This window comes from Carassius carassius, chromosome 40, assembly GCF_963082965.1.
Source record: "Carassius carassius chromosome 40, fCarCar2.1, whole genome shotgun sequence".
Lineage (NCBI taxonomy): Eukaryota > Metazoa > Chordata > Actinopteri > Cypriniformes > Cyprinidae > Carassius > Carassius carassius.
The window spans coordinates 21,322,365-21,330,545 of record NC_081794.1 but is presented as its reverse complement, the minus strand read 5'-3'; positions in this window follow the sequence as shown (position 1 = coordinate 21,330,545).

Sequence of the window (8,181 nt, the reverse complement as noted above, 5' to 3'; positions counted from 1 at the left end):
AAAATACTCTCAGAGTGATATACGAATAGACGTCATTAGCATCGATATGCGATTCTACCATTTCTTATTTTATAAAAGGTCAAAAAGGGCAGTGATTTTAAACTATGTACTGAAGGATCCAGATAGTGCTGCTCTAAACACCAACACACTGTGATTTGACTTAAACAGGTAATACTTTAAACAGGTAATACTGATTTGTTAATCGTAGACTTAATTTTGCCAGTCTATTTTTGAGTCACAAAAAAAAGACAACATCTGGGCACATATGGTTAGTCCAATCCTGATGGTCAAACAAATTTGAGGAGCAGAACTAACTGTTGTACACAACCAATATGTTCAGGTTAGTCTATAATGGACTTCAAAAATAAAGCAAATGGATCAATATATGGTTACCAATAATCTAAACAAATGCACATAATGGTTGACATGATTCAATATCACCATAACTGCAATGAAACAAATGCCTGTATTACTGGCCATCACATTCAAATATTTAAGTTAGGTTGTAATCACTGCTGTAGATCTAAATTGTCCTTTCAATTTACCACCAGTTGTTTGCAGTACTCATCATGATACATTACCATGCGCTCAAACATCTAGAATTTGATTTGTCTTTAACCTAGCAAGCAGGCAGGGCAGGGGGGTGGGCTTGAGGGTAGAGGCAGGGTCTGGGAAAGTGCATCATAAACTGCATTATGAAATGAGATGAGTTTTGAGGTCATGAACATGTGTCACATGGAGGTCATAATATAAAACAAGCACATGCGTTCCAGTTATTGAAAGCCTGGGTCAAGACCATGAAATTACCAATAACACAAGTGAAGTAAATGGAAACTAAGAGGTTGTGTGTGCCATACAAAGATGTTCAAATGTTCAAAACATCTTGCAGGTCTAGACTACATTTCTAAGGTCTTTTTAACAAATCTGTATATATCTCACAAAAAACACCCCAATAGGATTTCCTGCAAAAATATAAGAGAACATGTATTTGTTTGTTTGTTTGTTTGCCTAATTCATAACACCCCTTATGTCTTTTATCATTTTTGTTGTCTGTAGTATGCACTGATCTATAATAGTCATTATATACAGGTGCATCTCAATAAATTAGAATGTCATGGAAAAGTTCATTTCAGTAATTCAACTCAAATTGTGAAACTCGTGTATTAAATAAATTCAATGTACACAGACTGAAGTAGTTTAAGTCTTTGGTTCTTTTAATTGTGATGATTTTTGCTCACATTTAACAAAACCCCACCAATTCATGTTCTCAACAAATTAGAATACTTCATAGGACCAATTAAAAAAAATAATTAGTGAATTGTTGGCCTTCTGGAAAGTATGTTCATTTACTGTACATGTACTCAGTACTTGGTAGGGGCTCCTTTTGCTTTAATTACTGCCTCAATTTGGCATGGCATGGAGGTGATCAGTTTGTGGCACTGCTGAGGTGGTATGGAAGCCCAGGTTTCTTTGACAGTGGCCTTCAGCTCATCTGCATTTTTTGGTCTCTTGTTTGTCATTTTCCTCTTGACAATACCCCATAGATTCTATATGGGGTTCAGGTCTGGTGAGTTTACTGGCCAGTCAAGCACACCAAAACCATGGTCATTTAACCAACTTTTGGTGCTTTTGGCAGTGTGGGCAGGTACCAAATACTGCTGGAAAATGTAATCAGCATCTTCAAAAATCTGGTCAGCAGAAGGAAGCATGAAGTGCTCCAAAATTTATTGGTAAACGGGTGCCGTGACTTTGGTTTTCCATATGGTTCATACCATAGAACAACTTCAGTGGTGACCCTTGTACTTTTAAGCTGGGCTTGGGTTGTAACTTCAAACCATTAAGAAACATCATTTTATAACAATTAAATAAATACAGTGGCTTATGTCATAGCGAAATTACAGTACAAGATATGCCAAAAAGGCTCACTCACTTAAGTAAACAGACACTACACCACCATCAAACATAGTGCCCTATCATACACCTGGCACAATGTGGCGCAAGTGGTTTCCCGTCCTGCGCTGTGTTGTTTAAATAGCAAATGCATTTGCGCCCATTTGTGCACCCATAGGCGTGTTGGTCTAAAAAAGAGGTGTGTTCAGGCGCATTGTTGGCGTGTTGCTATTTTGAGTAACTGTGGTGCCATATTTTTTTGTTATTTAAAGAGCGCATTAGTAGAAAATGTACCTCTGGGCAGGTCCACAACGCGCATTCACTTTGCTTTTTACACACAAGGACGCACAGTAGCACACAAACATGCCACATATTAAAAATTAAAGGATTACAGTCCAAACGCTTGGGCGAAGGCAGCGGACGGGCCTAACTAGTGATGGGTCGTTCTTGAACGATTTGTTCATTTGGAACTAACCTTTAATGTAATTTGGGAAGAACGAGTTGTCTCGGGGAGTGATTAGTTCAGTCGCGCATGCGTGAAATTCTATAGGCTCTGTACTGGAATAGTAGTTCACCTGTTTCAGTCAATGCAGTCTGAGCCGGAAAGAGAATTGATTAGTTCGTCTCGAGTCTTCAGGTTTTTCCGAGTCATTCTATCATCACGTGACAGACTCATAAGCATAACTAATGCAGTCTCGATCCGGAAAGAGAATTTATTAGTTCATCTTTCGAGTCTTCAGGTTTTTCGAGTCATTCATTCATCACGTGACAGACACATAAGCTTTAACCTATGCAGTCTGAGTCGGAAAGAGACTTAATAATAATAATAACCAACTCTTTATTACCTTTGTTACAACATTCAGTGTACGTATGGTTAATAACCATCATGACAGAAATTCACACATTAGAAGTAAAAAGCTACATTTGAGACCAGAAACGCAGTAACTGTAAGAGTAAATAATAATTATAATAATGATGATGATGATGATAAGAATAATAACTATGCTCCCATTTGTAAGGAGGCTTCTATTAATTTCTCTATCCATTGCTGTCACGTCATGTGACAAAAGAACGAAGATAGGTTAAAGCCTATTATACAGTATATGGTCAAAGCTTATGGGGCTGTCACGTGATGAAGGAATGACTCAGACCTGAGGACTCGATAGATGAACTAATCAATTCTCTTTCTGACTCAGACTGCATAGGTTAAAGCTTGTGATGTCAAGTGATCCAAGTAATGACACAAACCCGAAGACTTGTCAGGTGAGGTGAGCTAATCATAGACTGCAGACCCAGGTAAACAATTAATTAATATTTTCTGTTTCTTATAGCATTATAGTTTGTATTGTTTGTAGTGTGATCAATGTTTGCGTAAGTACTAGTAGACATGTAAAGGAAGTAACACATAACATTTTAATTATATTTTGATAAAAATGAACAAAATGACTCGAAAAAAGATTCGTTCATTTTGCTGAACGAGACTCAAAGGTCCAAGTCGGTATAATGATCCGAACTTCCCATCACTAGGCCTGATGGGCACAGGCCTGCCCACTATCATGAAATGCCCCACCCCCCAGTTTATTATACACACATAATATTTGTTAAATAATTATTGTTTAATCTATTTTAACACAGAGAACTATTATAACATATCAAATAACTAAAATAAATCAAATGTGTTTTTGCATAATTCTTGATTAGTTTTATAGCAGTGTTGTTTTTATATCCAGGCTGTTTAGGCATGTGGCGCATGTAAATTTGTGAGTGTGTACCCATTCAATTTGACTGTAATTTGCAGCTGTGTTAGAAAACAACAGCAATGCATAATTCTGTAAAATACTTTTAAAAACTCGCAATGACACGGGAGAGAGCCCGACCATCAGCCCGCGATTAATGGAAAGACTTCCGGTCCCACGCGGCGAACCGGTTTATTCTGTGAAGCCGGAAACTCTACTGTCAGGCCGACTATGAATGTAATTTGAGCTCAGTCAGTGTTTTCAGTCATCATTCAAATTCGTTTGGTGTGCGGTGTCTAAAGAATTTAAAACCAGCTGTTCCCAGCTGTCCTACCTATTTACTTATTTTATATATATAAAACGTTATATAACGTATAATTTTTTTATTTCGACTAATTTAATTTGTTTTTTGTTTTTTTCGACTAACTGCACCTGTTTCCTGTAGGCCTATTGTTTTAAATAACGAATTAACAAAAAATACATTAATTAATTAAAAATCACAAACATGACATTTCTGAATAAAATAATTTTATACACTTTAGTTATATCTAATTTGGTATTTTTTAATTAACATAGGCCTGTGACATTCTTATTAGCCTATTAGGCATATTATTGTTATTATTATTATTATTATCAAGTTAATTATTTAAAAGTTTAATTATTAAAAGTTTAATATTAAATTAATATTAGGCTACAATTAATTTGCCCCGCAATCATTTCATAGCGCATCAAGGATAATAAAGATTAGGCTAGTTTATGCTTAGCGAAGGTCTTTCAAAACAGGTTTATTAAACAATGAATTATAGACCTATGATTAAAATGATTAACACTGCAGTAAGCAGTGAAAACGCTTTATTTAAAAAAGGACACACTGTAGTATATTTACCTTATATTTTTGGGATCTTGTGAGTGAAGTAGTCAGGTGGCCCAATCTGTCAGCAATGTGCTCACGTGCTAATTTCTGTTTCCATAGAAACTAGAGTTGTTTGTCTTTGATAAAATGTCATATTAAAAGCCTTTTTTTTCACTGTTAATAATTAATATGTATATTAAAAAAATATATTTTAAATAATATCAAATTGTAATTCAATTAGCTTATTTTGTGTATCTCAACATTGTGACATGAGTTGTGTGACATAAACACAAAAAATACAGTCTATGGTTTGGACCTATAAATGGCAGAGCTTGCACGGCTATAATAAAATTTATTTTACTGTCTATGCTATAATCATGAATGGGTCCTACATGATTTCCTATTAACATTATACCAGATATGTTAATTATAAAAAACAGTCCAGCACTTTCAAAAGACTTGCACAAACCTTTCAGAAATCTGTTTTTTTCCAAAAGGTACTTTACATTGAAAATCCTGCAGGAATACTACAGGAATTCTTCTCTATATCCCACATGATAAGCAAGTGGACAAACCTACAGGCCACATGTAGAGAGCACCCTAACCTGGATTTTTATTCTGTACTGTTTGGTTCCTTCACGATTTCAATTTTCAGCACACAGAACTACAGACAGGACTCCTGCAGGGAACCAGAAACTAAAAGGTGTCTGGCACCATCAAGTGGCTATAATTGGAAACTCAACTACCAGTCATTTTAAGTGAAGGTAAATCATTTGGATATATAGGAATCAATAAGCACAATTTTTAAGGCTTTTGATGTCTTCCCAGAGGTCCAGAAGTCACAGCCGCAGCTATCCCAGAGATTTCTTTAATGACTTCCCAAAAAGTTCCTGTCATGGCTCTAACAAGAGCCAGTCTAGTCCACAGCTCAGGAGGTGGAAGACAGGCACAGAAAACAGGATTTACAGGGGGAGACTGAAAAGTAAAGACATAACAAACATTTGTATAGCTTTGAGAACTCAATTCATTGTTCAGTGTCCTCTGATGCTGTGTCCTCTGAACACTGATGCTGTGTTCAAAATGCCATACTATCATACTACTCTTACTATTTCTGCAGTATCCAGTATGTATGCTGTGCATAGTGTGCAAATGTTCTGTATGCATCAAATACCCGGATGACCTATTATATTTACCAGAATCAACTAAATATAACTCAAGTACACTGAAATCAGTACAGAAGCTGTGTTCCGAATGGCATACTACCACACAACTCCTAATATATAGCAGCGTGCTGCGTGTATACTGTGAATAGTAAGTGAATGTTCTGTATGCATGGAATGCCCGCATTACCTGCTAAATTTGCTGAAATTTGATGTAGGCCTATGCATCTGAAGACACTGCATGGGGTACTTTTTTCCCAGAACGCAAGGCTAGGCTACTCCTTTTTCCCACCACATATCAGATCAGAAAGGCATTTATTTTCATTAAAAAAAAAGAAAATATTTGAAAATAGGAAATGAGAAAACATCTCATTAATAATACAATGTTATTAGGTGATTAACAGTATAGGGAGGTTTTTTTCCCAATAAAGTTGCAATCATTTAACAATATTTTTAAGTATGATAATTTAAACACACTGTTATTGCTTACTGTTTTATAATGTACTACAATACTGAAATATAAATATCTACCACCTAACTACTATTATTATTAGTTCTGCTCAGTATGTAAAGTCCGTTAATTATTAAATGAGTTAAATTGGGAAATATAGCATTCTTTACTAGTATTAATCCTTAATTAACAAGCCTTTGTAAAAAAAAAAAACAGTTAGTACATTTATTTGTGAGGCAAAAACCTCAGTAGATGTGCTGAATTAATGTTTTGTAATGTGACAACATTTTAGCACACTACTCTGAAACATTTGTCACTTATTGTATACTGTTTCACACACTATTCTTAAAAAAAAAATAGTAGGCAGTATACACTGTGTACTGGGCAGTAAGCAAGTATGCCATTTCTAACACAGCCCCTTTCTCAACAGAGTTTGAATATTCACCTCCCTCTGGTGGTCAAGTTCATACAGCACGACGTGTAACAATTTGGTCGTCTGTTAAAGCAACCATCATGTAAAATGAATATGTAAGATACAGATGGAAAATCTGGACTCAGTCTTAGAACTCCGCAGAACAAAGTTTGGGAAACAACAAAAAGTAATGCCAGGCACACTTTAAATTGGCACACTAAGAACTGTACAAAATAAATGAAGGTTCTAAAGATTAATAATGTTTCATACACCTACCCAGGGCTTAATTTGTGCCGGAACAAGCCGGATCCGGCACCTCCGAAATCCGATCCGGCACCTCATTTTGGTGGATCCCCCTCCTCCAGGGGTGCCGTTTCAGTATGGCAGACAGAGAATAGCCAGATATGTGCCGTGAAAAACTATCCAAAATTCATATCTCTATTATAATTCGTTATTATTATTTTAAATCACATGGTTTTAGAAATATTTAACCAATGATAAGTATTTAAAGGAGCTTGTAAAACTTCGTAATGCCATTGGATCCTCAAGCTCTCGCGAAACCTCGTCACTTCACCCCGCCTCCACTCAGATTGATGTGCGCGCACAGCCTGCAGGAGACAGATCTCCGCTTATTTGCAAAGCAAGGGTAAACAAATAACTTTGAATAGTACAGCATTTCTTTACTCAAACACTATGTCTGTAAAGGCTATTGTTTTTGTGTGTTTGAAGACTGGAGAAGTAGTTTTTTTGCCATCTAGCCAATATACTTTTCTACGTTTAAAATATCCTGTGCATAAGTGCTTAATCGTTTATATCATGAGATTTTGGCCAAGTGTATTAAACAACAACAACAAAAAAACTTTATATCCTAGAAGGACGGTAGTCTGCGCATGTGCGTAGACTACCGTCATTTAAATTCTAAGACCAGGAAAGATGCATTTCTTCTACCTCGTATTGAGGAAACATTGGACTCGCTGGCGGGGGCACGTTGGTTTTCTACCATGGACCTTGCCAGCGGGTACAATCAGGTTCCTGTTACAGAGTGTGATAGATCTAAGACTGCTTTTTTTACTCCGTTTGGCCTCTTTGAATGGAACAGGATGCCATTTGGGCTTTGCAATGCCCCGGCACCTTCCAACGATTGATGGAACGGATGTTCGGGGACCAGCAGTGCCAGTCTCTGCTCCTATACCTGGATGACATTGTTGTGTTTTCCTCTTCAGTTGATCAACACCTGGCTCGGATGGAGGTGGTGTTAAGTCGGTTACATAGGGAGGGTTTGAAGGCCAAACTATCCAAGTATGCCTCTTTCAAACAGGAGGTGCAGTGATTTCGTCGGAAGGGGTATCCACAGACCCAGGTAAGATTGAGGCGGTTTCACAGTGGCCTCTTCCAACCAGTGTGACCGAGTTGCGGCCATTTTTAGGGTTTGCTAGCTACTACCGACGTTTTGTGGAGGGGTTTGCTAGGTTAGCTGCCCCTCAGCAAAGGTTGGTGGCTGAGCTAGCAGGTCCGAAGAGTTCGAGGCGGCAGAAGGGTGTCGCTGATGCCTGGTCTGCAGAGTGTCAGAGTAGCTTTGAGGAGTTAAAAAGGAAACTTACCACAGCCCCAGTACTTGCCTATGCTGATTTTTCACTTCCTTTCATCCTGGAGGTGGATGCCAGCCATGGGGGGCTGGG